At 47.3% G+C, this 14,842-nt stretch overlaps 1 long non-coding RNA gene and 2 pseudogenes across 1 annotated transcript; 1 reads left to right on the forward strand and 2 right to left on the reverse strand.

Moving 5' to 3' along the window:
- Positions 1–10,137: 10,137 nt before the first annotated feature.
- LOC136381866 (DNA-(apurinic or apyrimidinic site) endonuclease 2 pseudogene) lies at positions 10,138–10,845 on the reverse strand (annotated as a pseudogene).
- A 70-nt stretch (positions 10,846–10,915) lies between these two features.
- LOC136382511 (uncharacterized) lies at positions 10,916–14,731 on the reverse strand. Its single transcript, XR_010747246.1, has 4 exons — positions 14,617–14,731; positions 12,140–12,307; positions 11,334–11,439; positions 10,916–11,239 (listed from the first exon to the last, which is right to left on the reverse strand). It is a non-coding gene; the product is annotated as an uncharacterized lncRNA (long non-coding RNA).
- LOC136382415 (DNA-(apurinic or apyrimidinic site) endonuclease 2-like) lies at positions 12,487–13,578 on the forward strand (annotated as a pseudogene).
- Positions 14,732–14,842: the final 111 nt, after the last annotated feature.

Below are 14,842 nucleotides of genomic sequence, written 5' to 3' on the forward strand. Positions count from 1 at the left end.
CCATGGTCGCTGGCTTGAGCCCAAGGTTGCTGGCTTGAAGCCCAAAGTCACTGGCTTGAACAAGGGGTCACTTGCTTTGTTGTAGGCCCCTGGTCAAGGCACATATGAGAAAGCAATCAATGAACAACTTAGGAGCTACAACAAAGAATTGATGCTTCTCATCTTTCTCCCTTCCTGTCTGGCCCTATCTGTCCTTTTCTTTGTCTCTGTCTCTGTCGCTAAAAAAAGAGAAAGAAATGTGATTTTGAATGGTTGGGAGAAGACTTTAAGCTTAGCTTTTCATCAGTTTGATTTATTTTTCTTCCTTTGCTAACTTTTAAACTTCACTTCATTAACTTTCCTTTGAATTAAGTTGAAAGCCTATCACTAATCATAAAAATACAATAGAACAAGTTCAGACAGACTCACTGTCAAGTCAATGGGCGATGACAAAGTAATTCTTTTGCAGAGTGCTTCTTTGTCTCTCTGCCACACATTTTAGAGACTGGTCTACTGCACCTCCAACATCACTTACTCTGATGAGTCCAGGAATCCTAAAATCATCTCAATCTATCTAAATCGTTTAGTGGGATCCTCTGTGGGCAGCCTGACTGCTGGTGGCATAGTGGATAGAGCATCGACCCGTAATGCTGAGGCCACCAGTTTGAAACCTGAATATTGCTAGCTTGAGCCTGGGTATACTGCCTTAAGCACAAGGTCACTGGCTTGACCGCAAGGTCACCAGTCCAGTCCCTGGCCAAGTTACATACAAGAAGCAATCGCACAATTAAGTGGAGCAGTGAGTTGGTGTCTCTCTCTCTCTCTTGCTCCCTCTCACAAAAAGAAAAAAAAAAAAAAGACTGTAGACCCAAAACCTGATACACCTGGGTCAAGTCCTGGTTTTCTTGTTCTTTCAGTGGTATGACTTTGGGCAAGTTATTTAAGTTCTTTAAATTCTAGTTTCCTTATCATTAAGATAGGATGACTGCTGCTGCTGCTACTACCACCAGTATTGCTTCTACTATCACCACTACTACCACTAGCACCACTAGTAGTGCCAATACTGCTGCAATACTGCTGCTACTCTGTGGGGTCTAGGGGCCCCTTGGGAGGGTGACGCCAAGGTTAAAGAACGCACGCAGAGCCAACATGGGGAGGAAGAAAGCAACAAAAGCTGCAGCACACTTTATTGTTCAAGGCCAGTTATATTCTGTGCAGGAAGATTTGCACAACAGTTCCTCCTGCTGAAGTAAACTATAGCTAAGGCAGCAGGTTATATAACTGGGAGCACCAGCGCATGCGCTCCCACTTCCAGGTCACGTCCTTTGGCACAGCTACTGCGCAGGCGCCCAGGGCTCTAGCTAGTAACCGGGGTCTCACGTACTACCACTAGCACTGCCACTACTACCACCACTAGTATTGTTACTACTACCGTTATTGCTGCTACTACTAGTAGTAATACTACTACAATCTATTGTTCTTGGGTTGTAGGAGGGGTAAACAAGGCAAAGCATGTAAAAACACTTTGCATGTTCTTTGGCACTGGGTTTTTTTTTGGTTTTGGGGGCGGGGTTTGGGGTCTGTTTGTTTTTTTGTATTTTTCTGAAGTTGGAAACAGGGAGGCAGTCAGACAGACTCCCGCATGCGACCAACCAGGATCCACCCAGCATGCCCACCAGGGGGCGATGTTCTGCCCATCTGGGGTGTCGCTCTGCTGCAACCAGAGCCATTCTAGTGCCTGAGGCAGAGGCCATGGAGCCATCCTCAGTGCCCGGGCCAACTTTGCTCCAATGGAGCCTAGGCTGCAGGAGGGGAAGAGAGAGACAGAGAGGAAGAAGAGAGGGAGGGGTGGAGAAGCAGATGGGCGCTTCTACTGTGTACCCTGGCCGGGAATTGAACCTGGGACTCCTGCACACCAGGCCGACGCTCTACCACTGAGCCAACCGGCCAGGGCTTTAGCACTGTTAACTATAGTATTATTGTTTCCTAGCACTCATCCAAGCTGATCGTTGTCCCATGTTCCCCCAGGTCTGTGTGGTAATTATATTGAGAACCTACTATGCACAGAGCTCTCTGAAGAACACAAAGAGTAATCCCTTCAGTCTGTCCAAGTGAAATGATTTCACTCTGGAATTCATTCTAAAGATACTAGATGTGAATCTACAACATGCCAGCCATTGTGTCAGGTTTGAAGGAAACAATGACAAATAAAACTAAGTCCCCAAACTCCAGAAGCTTATATTCTGTTGAGAAGAAACAGACAGTAAACAAGTGAACAAAGACAAGAAGATTGCAGTTAGTGCAGAAGTGGAGCAGATGTGTGTGAGCGTGGCCACCTGAAGGAGCCACAGTTGACGGCAAAGCCTCCTGCTCCTTGCTCTCCTGCACTGACTTCTCCGATTGTTATGCTTCCCACAGAGCCAGAGCTGCCACTTTGGACGTGGGATATGCAAGGTGAAAGGAGCCCCAGTCCCAGTGTCACAATGACGCAGCTTCTCCCTTCTAAGCCACTGTTCTTTTGTGTTTCTGTCGCTCACAGCCAAGTTTAACAGTACTCAAGACAATTACTTTTTCTCTTCTGAGGACTTCTCTGCTTCCAACCTTACAAATACAGAGAAACCTGGGGGGAAAAATTTAAAAACTCAAGAAAATAGAGATAATATCAGAGATTATGAACTAGTAGTAGTAATTTGGGGTTTTTTGTATATATTTTAGTACTTATTGAGTAGTAAATTGTGAGGTTTCATTACTACCCATAAACTTCACAGTAACTTCATGGGATTATCTACTGCAAGCCTCATTCAAAGATGACTGCAGAGACCAGCTCGGCAGTGGGTGTGCATGAGAGGAAGGTGCTGCAGGATTTAAGAAAAAACGCACAAGACACAACATAGAGAAAAGATGGGTACAGGGGACTCCCAGCCTTTAGGACTGAGAGCCCAGATCTCTGCAGCCTCATCATATTTATTCGTTTCTTTACTCACCAAGCAAATTAGCAGATCCTGGGTCAAATTAGCAGAGCATGGATTCAGGTGCAGAAAAGGATGATTAACTAATAATACCTTTCAGGTGTGCAGAAAATGGCTATAGGGATTAGCCGCTTCCTTTAAACAATTTTATCAGTGCTTGCTGGGCAGTGTTCTGCCCCCGCAGGACTTGGCGTTCCAAAGTCCACACCAAAGACTTGTTTCAGGGCAGCATCCTAATCTCTGGCCATTTTCCTACACATGATCAAACACAATCCCAGTATTCAAGCAGTTTCTTAAATAAATGGTTAAGCCAAGGTTTAACCCAGGTGAGAGAAGAGCCTCAGGCCACTCCCCCCACCCTAGCGTCTCCAGGGTCAGCAGGAAAAGAGAGAAAGTTAACTGAAAAGACCAGAGACCTATGACACATGATAGAAAATATATTAAATATAATGGCTTATGAGCAAGAAGAATGACGATAAAAAGAGTTGGTAGAGGACCCACCTCCATGGTCCTCTTGGTGGTGTCTACATCTATTTTTGTGGCTGGAAATAATCATATTTGCATATTTTTATAGAGGTACTATAATCCTGGTGGTTGAGGCCAGGCAGGTCCACATTGGATTCGGGCAGATGGTAGAGAAACTGCAGAGCTGGAAAGTGTAGGGCCATTCCCGTTTAATTGTCTCACAACAGCGGACAAGCAAACAGGCATGGAAAACTGCTTCCCAGGCCCCTCACTATGGCAGGCAGGCAATTCACAATCCACTATCCACAGTCTGCCCTGAGGGAAAGCAATCATAGCCTTACCTAGACTATCCCCACATGGCACTGCACCGTGCTCACACACTAGTCAAGCAAAGTTCTTGCAGCCACTAAACCAGCGAGCAAGCCTAACACAGCTGTTTTCCCCACAAGGAGATTGCCCAGAGCAGGGTTCCTTATCTATGGAAGAAAGCACTCATGCTTTGCTGTACGGCTCTCTAGTCAAGTCCTACCCACTGCTAATTAGTTTTTTAGATAAAATTTTATTGGCACAAAGGCTTTCTCATTCATTAATATGTTGGCTATCACTACTTTTGCACTTTGAAGGTAGAGATGATCAGTTTTGACAGAGAGCTTAAAAGACATAACTTTTTTATCTGACCCTTTATAGAAGTTTGCCAACCTCTTCTCAATGGTGTGGGTACAGCTCAGAAATGTTCCCTATTACTGGTATACTACATCAGCTCTGCTGTGTCTTCAAGTTTATTAGGAAGAGCACTAAAAATTTATGTCTAGGACTTTTTCTATTTTTTTTTCTTTTGGATTTTTTCTATTTCTAAACTTATATATTCAGGGGAAATGCTGAACCTCTGTATCATAATGAGAACTTCAATTAAATGCTCAGCTAAACCAAACCCGTTTGGACTTCCCTCCTGTTGTGAGTGGTCAGTCTATACAGCAGGAGATGCCACCCGGTTCTGGTGAGCACACACCCTTGCACACGCCAGCTATTTTGCTTAAAAGTATGACTGTAGTTTTAATTAAGTTTAAAGCCCTTGGATTCATACTTTCCTGAGTGTAATGCTGGTGGCTGAGGCCAGGCAAGTTCACATTGAATTCGAGCAGATGATAGAGAATCTGCGGAGCCAGAAAGTGTTGGGCCATTCCATTTAATAAAGTTTCACAACAGCGGACAAGCACACAGGCAGGGGAAAACCGCTTCTCAAGCAAAGAAACAGAAAGAACGGCCCCCTCACAGTGGTGGGCAGGCAATCTGCCATTCCCAATCCCTCTGAGCGCAAGCACCCAGAGCCTTACATAGGCCACACATACATGATGCTGCCACACGCTCACATCAAATCAGGCAAAGTGCTTGCAGCCGGTTAACCAGAAAGCAAGCCTAACACAGCTGCTTCCCCACACCGAGTCACAATAAAGTGAAAGAAAATGGGGAAACTTGTTGTAAGGAAGATGGAACACAGTAAATAAAGCGATAAAGGGCATCTTGGCTATATTTTTGAACTGGCAGAAAACAGCAGTGATTGCATTATCCGGTGAGTATGTTCTCACACACTTAATCTCAGAGGGAAACCTCGGGTTTTAATCATCCGGGAATGTACTTGCGTCGAATCTTACAGGTTGTCTAACGGCATAAATGAAGCACAGTTGCATCTCTTTTTCTCTTTGGGGCCAGCTCTATTTTCTATCCACAGCACAAGCAACTTTAAACAGGACAGCTGGGAGGGGAAATGATCCTTCCCAAGAATTCCTGAGCCCCAGGTGCTGGCCACACCGTTTGAGGTGCAGGGCTTCACACACTGCCTGCAACCGAGATTCCCTGAGGCCTCCTTCAAGACAGCAGGAGCAAAAGGAGCTGCAATATTTCATTTCTTTTTTTCTCGGTTCCTGATGGGAAGCCACTCTCGGGTCAAGTTTGGTTCCCGTGTTAGTTCACAGCGGCCACACACTCTCTTTGATACCTGACTTGTATAGTCCTTTCCCTGTGCAATTTCAGCCACTTGTCATTTCTGTTTCCTCTTGGCTTCAGTTGCATGGTGGCGAGGCTCTCCTGGGGGGTATGAAATCAATCTCCTGTGGCTTATTCACTGGAGGGATTATGGGAGGCATGTTTCTAATCCCAGCTGGGCTTCCGTCTGCCACCCAACATGATCTCAGCCAAACCCTCCTCTGTCATCTTGTGTGCTTGGGAAGTGAAAGTCAGTTTGGTCTCTGCCTAAGAAAAACAGTCATATTGGGTGATTCCGAAGAAAGATTTCAGGAATAAGACAAACTTGGATCTGAACATTAGTTTTGCCTCTTACTGGCTGTGTGGCCTGCAGTCAGTTACTGAACTGCTCTGAATCTCAGTTTTCATCATTAAAATGCAGTATCAATACCCAACTCCCAGGCTTGCTGTAAGGCTTAAACAAATGCACCTATAAAGAGGAATTAGTTTAGATCCTTAGAATAAATGTGTAACGCTGGCGGCCGAGGCCAGGCAGGTTCCCATTGGATTCAGGCACACAATCAAGAACCTGCGGAGCTGGAAAAGGTTGGGCCATTTCATTTTATAAAGTCTCACAATGGCAGACAAGCACTTGGGCAGGGAAAACTGCCTCTTAGGCAAACAAACAGCAAAATGGCCCCTCACAGTGACGGGCAGACAACCCACCATCCACAATCTCCCTGAGTGCAAGACCCATAGCCTTATATAGGCCAGACACTCATGTACCAATCAGGCAAAATGCTTGCAGCTGGTAACCCCACAAGCAAGCCTAACACAGCTGCCCCACATCCCACCCCTTTAGAGTTGCTCACTTCACAATCTACATGACAGGAAACAGAGACTACAGCAACAGCAAAAGTTACACAATAATTATAATAATTACAAAGGTGCCCTTCACAATGTCTCCCTGAGCACTTTGCCCAGGGTGTCACCTGGAGGCCACCTCTAACTCCCTACCCCATGGTAGGTAGAAGGGCCTGTATAGTCCAGGGCTGTGTCCATGGAAACGGTCAAGTGTCCTTGGTGCACCTCTGCAGCTGGATGAGAACCAGGGCAGGAGGGCCTCCACAGGTGCTGCAGGCACCCCCTCCCCACCAGGTCTCTCATAGTACTGTCCATGAGCAACGTGTCCATCCATCAAGGGAGCCAGTGCCCCCCTTGGGTCACAGTCCAAGAGTCAGTCCACGATAGACACCCCAGCCATTACCAGCAACTAGCCATACAGCTCTTTAGTAACGGACCTCGGCACCTTTCCACAGTGTGCTGTCCATTGTCACAAGCCCCATCCAAACCCCTCAACAAGCTCACAGGGCCTGGCGGGGTCAAACACATTCAAGGCCTGTGTCACCTTAACAGTTCTCTTAGCTGCTGCTGCTGTAAAACAACAACCACACACAGAAAAAACCTATGACCTTCTAATGCCAACATCTGCTGCACATTAGAAGGGACCAGTGGATTGCCAATTTCACATGGGGCCTTTGGCCCCACCCATCCCTGTCAGATGGGTCCCTCACCCTTCCCCCTATTCAAACTGAGACAACAGGTCTTGGGGATCCTGTATCCTGAACGCCAGCCATATTTCTGGCGGATGCTGGGGCCAGCAGCTTCCCTTGCTTTTTTAGTGGCTGGAACCTCTGTTTAGACTCAAGCTGCTGCCAAAGCTACAACAAGACTTTATTAGAATTACCATCTAATTTCTCTCTATCTGCCCCAGCTGCAATAAAAGCTACCCACACCATTCAGGTAACTTTCACAGGCCCATTCCTCTTGCTAGTTGGCGGGGGGGAGGGTAAGCATGGGCAGCAGCCCTCACAGCCTTACGGTCCATCTCTGTTCTGGAGAGCACAATGCCATCCACCCTGATGTCCGGCAGCTGCACCAAGCAGGCTGCAGGGGATCAGTGGGTTTCCGCCTGAATTTCACCCCCAACTCCGTCAGCTCTGCCCGGGTGTAGGGCTAGACCAGAGTGCTCCACTACCTGGGGAGGAGGCTGTGGCTGCCCCTGAGGGACTCTTGGCTGCTGGGTCTTCACCTTCTTGGTGACCATTAGTTGGACTCTGAGTCTGCAAATGGCAGTTGCAGCCCGAGCCTCCCTCTCAGAAAAGTCGGAAATGCCTGCTCCCACTGACTCAGAGCCACTCCCCTGGCAGGAATGCAGCTCGGTCTTCCGCTCCTGTTTCAGATCCTGTGGCTGCCAGCTCTTGGCCTGAAGCTGACCCTTGAGCTCCTGAACCCATGGTTGTCTCTCCAACAGCTGTCGCTGCCAATGCTCAGCTTCCAGGGCAAACTGCAACTTGTGAACCTGTAACTCTTTTTCCAGAGACCACTCCAGTTCCAGGCGCCGTTGGTGCTCAGCCTGCACCTCACTCTCTCAGACCTGGTCGGCCTCCCTCTCCAGTGCTCGCTCCAGTTCACACCATTGTTGGCACTCAGTATGCAGCTCATTCTGGAGCTTTCAACCTCACTCAGCTTCTTGGACAGAACTCTTGGTTTCTTCTTGCAGGACTGCAAAAAACACAAAAGCCCTCGGTCCACAACAGGAGAGCCATCAGGAACAGGCACTCCTCTATTCTAACCCTCAAGGGTGTCAGCGGCTTTATACCAATCTGCTCCAAATCCTGCCCACTATGCTAGATGCAATGCCAGTTCCCAAGGCCAGGCAGGTTCACATTGGATTTCAGCAGACAGTAGAGCAGGGGTCGGGAAGCTATGGCTCGTGAGCCAGATATGGCTCTTTTGATGGCTGCATCTGGCTTGCAGACAAATCTTTAGTAAAAAAAATAATGTTAAAAATATAAAACATTCTCATGTATTACAATCCATTTATTTCCTATCACTCATGTTCATGGTTGCGGGTGACTGGAGCCAATCACAGCTGTCCTCCAGGACAACACCAAATTTTTATTGGATAATGCATAACATACACAGGTCATTGTATGGCTCTCATGGAATTACATTTTAAAATATGTGGCGTTCATGGCTCTCTCAGCCAAAAAGTTTCCCGACCCCTGCAGTAGAGGAACTGTGGAGCTGGAAAGGGTTGGGCCATTTTGTTTAATAAAGTCTAACAATGGCGGACAAGCACACAGACAGGGGAAACTGCCTCTCAGACAAACAGCAAAATGGCCCCTCACAATGGCAGGCAGGCAGTCCACCATCCACAATCCCCCTGAGCACAAGCGCCCACAGCCTTATATAGGCCATACACATGTGGCACAGCCACGTGCTCGCATACTAATCAAGCAAAATGCTTTCAGCCGGTAAACCAGCGAGCAAGCCTAACACAGATACCCCACAACCTTACAGAGCATAACAATAATGCAAGTCAAAACTGTACAAGGACATCATTTTTTACCTATCAAGTTGGCAAAAAGCCAGTTCAAAAATTTTACATGTTCTGTAAGGAATAGTGGAATTAGGCACTTTCATGCTTTGCTGGCAAGACTGCAAAATTGAATAACCCTTTGGGAAGCCCACTGGCAAATCCTATCAAAACCAGACATGCAGTCCTAGCCAGGTAGCTCAGCTGGTGGAGTATCATCCCAATGCCCAGAGGTGGCCAGTTCAATTTCTGGTCAGGGCACATACAGGAACAGATCAATGTTTCTGTCTCATTCTCACTCTCTTCCTTTCTCTCTAAAACCAATAAATGTTTTAAAAATAAAAAATACATTAATTTTTTTACTCAGCAATTTTACTCCTGAGAATTGTTTTTAAGTTTGTACCTCATTCATCTGTGAAGCATCTTTTTTAAATTGACTTTTTTTTAAGAGATAGAGAAAGGGAGGGAGAGAGTGAGAAGCATCAACTTATAGTTGCTTCACTTCAGCTGTGCCTTGATCATGGGGCTCCAGCTGAATCAGCCAGCCTCAGGTTTGGAACCAGAGACTTCAGCCATGAGCACCCATGCTCTAACCATGGTGCCACCCCCAGCCAGGTCCTCCTGAGATTTTTTTTTACATATTTAAACCAGTAAGAAGTAAAGCAACAGATAAGCCCCACTATTGATTGCAGAGTTGTGTGCATGTGTGAACAAGACCCTGAAAACACCCAGGTGTCCATGTAGACAGGAGCAGATAAAACACCATGGCGTCTTATTCACTATCACATAGCTGTGAAAAAAAGAACGCAGTCTCCATGCCCTGTGAGAATATCTCAGGACTAGTACATGAAAATGGCAAGACACAAAAGTCAGCCATACAGTATTTTAATTTTTATGTAAAAAAGTGGGGGTGGGAGAAGAACATACTTATATTTGTTTCTATCTGCATAAAAATTACCAGAAGTCTCTATGTGTAAGAGGCTGAAGGTGAGAATTTGGGTAGGAGGGGTCAGGAGTCAGAATAAAATTTCGTTTGAGTTTATTTTTGAGTCATGTAAATATATGACCAACTTAAATACAACAATTACAACAATCAAAGTGAGTATTTAACACTGTCTAAAATTATTAAGTTTCAGAGAACACCTGTGCAAATGCCTCTCCTGACGTCCAGGTTGGCCCAGGAATTCCATTTCTGAGCTCCCTGGCCGCCTGGGCTGCCACCTCTGCCTCAGCCCTGAAGACACCGTTCTGTAATCGACTGGTCGTGCGCCCCTGGCCAGCCACCCAGCTGAGAGCTCTGAAGGCCAACAGCCAGAACTGAGTGGTAACTGGGTCCCCAGCATGTACCTCAAGGCCAGCCAAAGGTACGGTCAATAGTGCCTACTGAATGAATAACCAATCTTCAGTGCTTTGAGAATAGCATTTCAAACGAAGTTCTGCTTTTCCACGACAGAAGCTGCCTCTGGGTCAAAAAGACCAGCATTGGTTGGCTGGCTGGACAGAACCAAATTTAGGAGAGGGGTCGCGGCCTAGCTGGAGACTTACCAGATTGACCACACCCCAGTGGTCAGTGGGGTGGCGGGCTGTGTTTAGGTCATCCAGGGTGACCACATGGCTACCAGTGGGCAGGAGGGCTTCTGCTTGGATCCACACAAGTGATAGAAGCTCATCTGAAAGGCCAGCTGCTCCGGCTCCCCAGGCCCAGCGTGGGGGCAGTACATGCTGATTAGTGTCAAGATCTCCTGCTCTTCCCACAGGTGGGTCTTGTGCTTTGTGAGGAGGGCCTGGCCCTCATTATCCAGAGCCAGAAGCTTCTCTTGGGTAAACGCATCCATGTTTCCATAGCAACTCACATTCCCCATTCTGAGTGGCAAGTAGGCCGCTCAGGCTCTCTTCAGCAGCCACTGGGGTAGAGCTGACCTTACAGAAGGTGGCCACACTGGGACAGTCACTACGGTGGTGACTGAAGCTGACACAGGAGTTAGAGCCCTCCCTGATAACTAGGGGTTTGGCCATCACAGCCCTGGTCCCTTTGGTCTCCTGAAGACAGATGATGTCAGCCCCCAGCTTGTCCAAAATGCCCACCATTGGACATTGGTGGCCCCGCCAGCCTGCCAGTACAGTTGTTGGGCTCCTCCTATACCGTCCCTCGCAGAGGGCTCGGATCCCATTAGTGTTCTAGCTCACCACACACAACACCTTTTTTTTCAATGTTTATTTTACTGATTTTAGAGGGAGAAGAAGGCAGAGAGAGACAGGAACATCAACCCATTCCTGTACGTGCCCTGAGCAGGGATTGAACCCTCAACCTCTGCCCTTCAGGCCAATATTTTAGCCAATGCAGCTATCCCACCAGGGCGACACATCTTGACAGCAAACCACTCGTGCCTCCCAGCCTGTGCCAACCTCGGGACAGGAGAATCACTGGACACTCCAATCACCAGCCAGGCCTTCTGTGCATTTGTGCAGGTGTTCTCTGAAACTTATTAAGTTTAGATAATGTTAAATATTTTATTTTGATTGTAATATTTGGGTTGATAATATATTCACACTGGTGGCGGGAACCAGTAACTTACGCTGGTGCATATCAGCTCAGCACTGGGCTTGGCTCAAAGAAGGAGCTGTAGACAGATTCCTTGATTAATTTGCAGAAGAGCTGCGTAAACAGATGCGGCTCCCAGCCTAGAAAATGAGCAGAAAGAAGATAATGGTGGTGGTGTGGTGGGGAAGGAAGTGTATACTACGAAGTAGGAGCCTTCGTCCCTCCCTGCAGTATTCCGCATCAGGCACTTACTCAGACTGTCCTTGCTGCTTCCTGCGACAGTGTCATATACCTTTATACCTTCTCTCCTTGGTTCAGAACTATCCCAGATCTAAGGGCACCTCCTGCCTGCTTTCCTTCCAGAAAAAGAGAACAGTACTGGATCATATGACAAACACTGTTCAAAGTGGCAGAACACGTCCACTTCCCACAAGACAGCTCTTCTAGTGTTCTCATCTCCCAAAATGAGACCAGCATCCCCTGGCTGCTTTAATCAGAAGCCTCGGAATTGTGTTAGTATTGTCTTTCTTTCTTTCTTTCCCTACCTCTTCCACATTCAGCTGGTCACTGAGTACTGTAATCTAGCTCCAAATCATATCTCAATTTTTATTTTTCCCTGTCTCCTCTGGCACTGACGAGAACTGCAACAGTCATCCCCTGCTGGTCTCCCCTCGGGTGCTTGGGCGCACTGGCCCACCTCCACAGGCCTCCCAGAGGCCGTTTTCTCAATTGTAACACTCTCTGCCTGTGCTACTCCTGCTCACCTTCACTCTTCAACTCCAGATCATTACCTGAAAGTCTCACTGGTCCCCAGAACAAGATTATATTCCCACTTTGTACCTAGGATCACATCTGGCACGTAATCAGTGTTCTTTGAACATTGACTGCTTTGAATGGTGGGTGGGTGGATTGGCTCTGTGGCTGAGTTGGGGAGTAGAGTCCAGGGAAGTCTTCAGACATGGATCTCTCTGGAGCCCCCAGCTCAGGAGTGAGGGATGGTCCGTGAGGCTGTTGAAACAGGATAAGACAAACAGTTCCAGAGGGTTTGAATGAAAAGGCAGCAGTCTTTTAACTCTTAGCCCCAGCCTTACTTTCTAAAAGCAGCTGCTTTTAGCTTCCTATTTTCCATTCTTTTGGTGAGCAGTTCTGAGAGTTGCTCTGACTAAGCAAAAAACAAATCATTAAGGATGACACTGGATCCTGGCTCCACCAGTGCTAGACTTTGACCCTGAGTCTTTGGAACAAACATTTTTCCTTGTCTGTAAATTAAACAGTCTAAGTCCCTCCCAATTCCAGGCGTTTAGTTCTACCTTGCTCTTCGTTCCCCTGTCCTTTCCCCAGGAATGCTTTGAAGAGGACCCAGCACTCAGTTGGATGGACGTCTTGCTTAGTGACCTGGATTGCCAGGCTGGGCCCCCTACAGGGGTCTTTATTGATAGCTGCCACTGCTCCCAGCCAAAGCCGGAGGGGGCTTTCACCTGTTGTTCAATAGTCACTGGTGCCCATCATATAAACTATGGCTTCCAGCTTGACTATGTGCTAGGGACAGGACCCTGGTCACAGACACCTTCCAGGCCTCCTTCCTGCTGCTTGAGGTGATGGGCTCTGACCACTGCCCTGTGGCTACTGTCTTGAGCAGGTCCTCGGTGCCAGAAAAAGTGCCCACCTCTTTGTACCCACTTCCTCCCTGGGTGTCCAGGCTCCCAGCTCAAGAGCCTTCACTTTCTAGTTCATCTCAAACAAGATCCGGTGTTCAAGCCATCAGCACTCCAGCTCAGTGGTCAAACCCAGCCCACCAAAACTAAGCCTGCATGCCCTCAACCAGGCCTGCAAGTCAGGCTGGCTGCACCAGAGGCCAAAAACACCTGATGAGGTTCTTGCAGCCATCCTTCAGCCACCTCCAAGTTTCTCCTAATTTAGAGCTTCCTAGCCTGGGTGCCCTTGTGACCCCAAAGACTCAGAAGACAAGGTGAAGGCCAAACTGGTGGAGGGACAGGCCAAGGCTTCCGAAACCAAAGATAAGAAGGAGGTACAGACTATTCTGGAAATCTGTGCTGGGGGGCCCCTCGCCTGTGCCCCTCTGTCACAGAGGCCTCTGGGAGCCATGCGTGATGTGAACTATAAAGAAGCCAGGACCCACCCTGGGCCACCACTTCTACATGTGTGCCAGGCCCTGGGTCCTTCCACTGACCTTTCCACTGCAATGTCTTACTCTGGGGCAGGCCCAGCTGAGCCCAGCCAGACATGGGCATGTCTGGCATGGTCAACCCTATACATGATCTGAGGCCAGTGCCTTCCTAAGCTGTCACCTCCTCCCCCAAGGCTCTGTCCCTTCCCCTCTCCCCTCCTCCTTCACCTTCCTCAAGGACCCTTCTTTTCCTCTTTTTTTTAAATTTATTTTTTCTTTTACTTTATAAAATTTATTTATTTATTTATTTCTATTTATTCATTTTAAAGAGGAGAGGGAGAGACAGAGAGAGAGAGGGGGGGGGGGGAGGAGCTGGAAGCATCAACTCCCATATGTGCCTTGACCAGGCAAGCCCAGGGTTTCGAACCGGCGACCTCAGCATTTCCAGGTCGACACTTTATCCACTGCGCCACCACAGGTCAGGGGAATTTACCTTTGAAACTGAAGCCCAGATGCAGCAGTGGGGCTCTCTCAGCGGGTCTGGTGGGAAAGGAGGCACTTACTCCCCCACCATGTTAAACCCAGGAGGGACTTGTTAGATCAAAGAATGTGTTTCTGTGCAGAACTTTCCACAATTTTCTCATGACCAGTCGATCCCTAGGAGGAACAGGGAAAACATCACTCCAGATCGATGACTGACGGAATGACTTCTATGCCAGGAAGCCAATAACAATGTGTGCATCCGCGATTTTATCTCCTGAATCCACAATAATTTACACAAAAGTGCCACCTCCTTTCAGGCAGGTGCCTGATTTAGGAACTGGGCATCTGTTGCAGATCAAGGGCCTGAATGGAACAACAATCTCTGTTCTAAGCAAACAGAGGAATCATTTCATAAATCACTTTCAGCCCATCAGATATCTCACACTGAATTTCTTTGACATTCAGGCAGATTTTTCTTTTCCTCAGAGTTTGTCCTACATGCTGTCAAGACCAGAAAAGTAAATGTATACTTCAAACTTTTAAAAGACTCCAAAATAGCAATAGTAAACCTAGTAATCAGTCTAATTTCTTTCACTTTGTCTTATAATAAGACACTTTTATAAATGTTTTCAGGAGGAAATATTTAAAACAGTCAATGTCCTCAGACAGCCTCAAGCCCAGGAATTGGCAAACAAATGGAACTGACCTGGTATTTCTTATTCTCTTGTCCAGAGCAGACATCACTAATGGATCGATTCTTTCCCACTGAACTTGCCTGAGATCTTGTTGTAGTTCATGGCCCAAAGTTCCAGGTGACCTCTGTTAAGGAACAGCAGTGAACATGCAGAATGGAATGGCCCAATCTGATCACTCTGAAGATAACAGAATTGAACCATAAAAGGAAAAAGACGTGGCCAGTCACATAGTGTGTC

This window comes from Saccopteryx leptura, chromosome 10, assembly GCF_036850995.1.
Source record: "Saccopteryx leptura isolate mSacLep1 chromosome 10, mSacLep1_pri_phased_curated, whole genome shotgun sequence".
NCBI classification, from domain to species: Eukaryota; Metazoa; Chordata; class Mammalia; order Chiroptera; family Emballonuridae; genus Saccopteryx; species Saccopteryx leptura.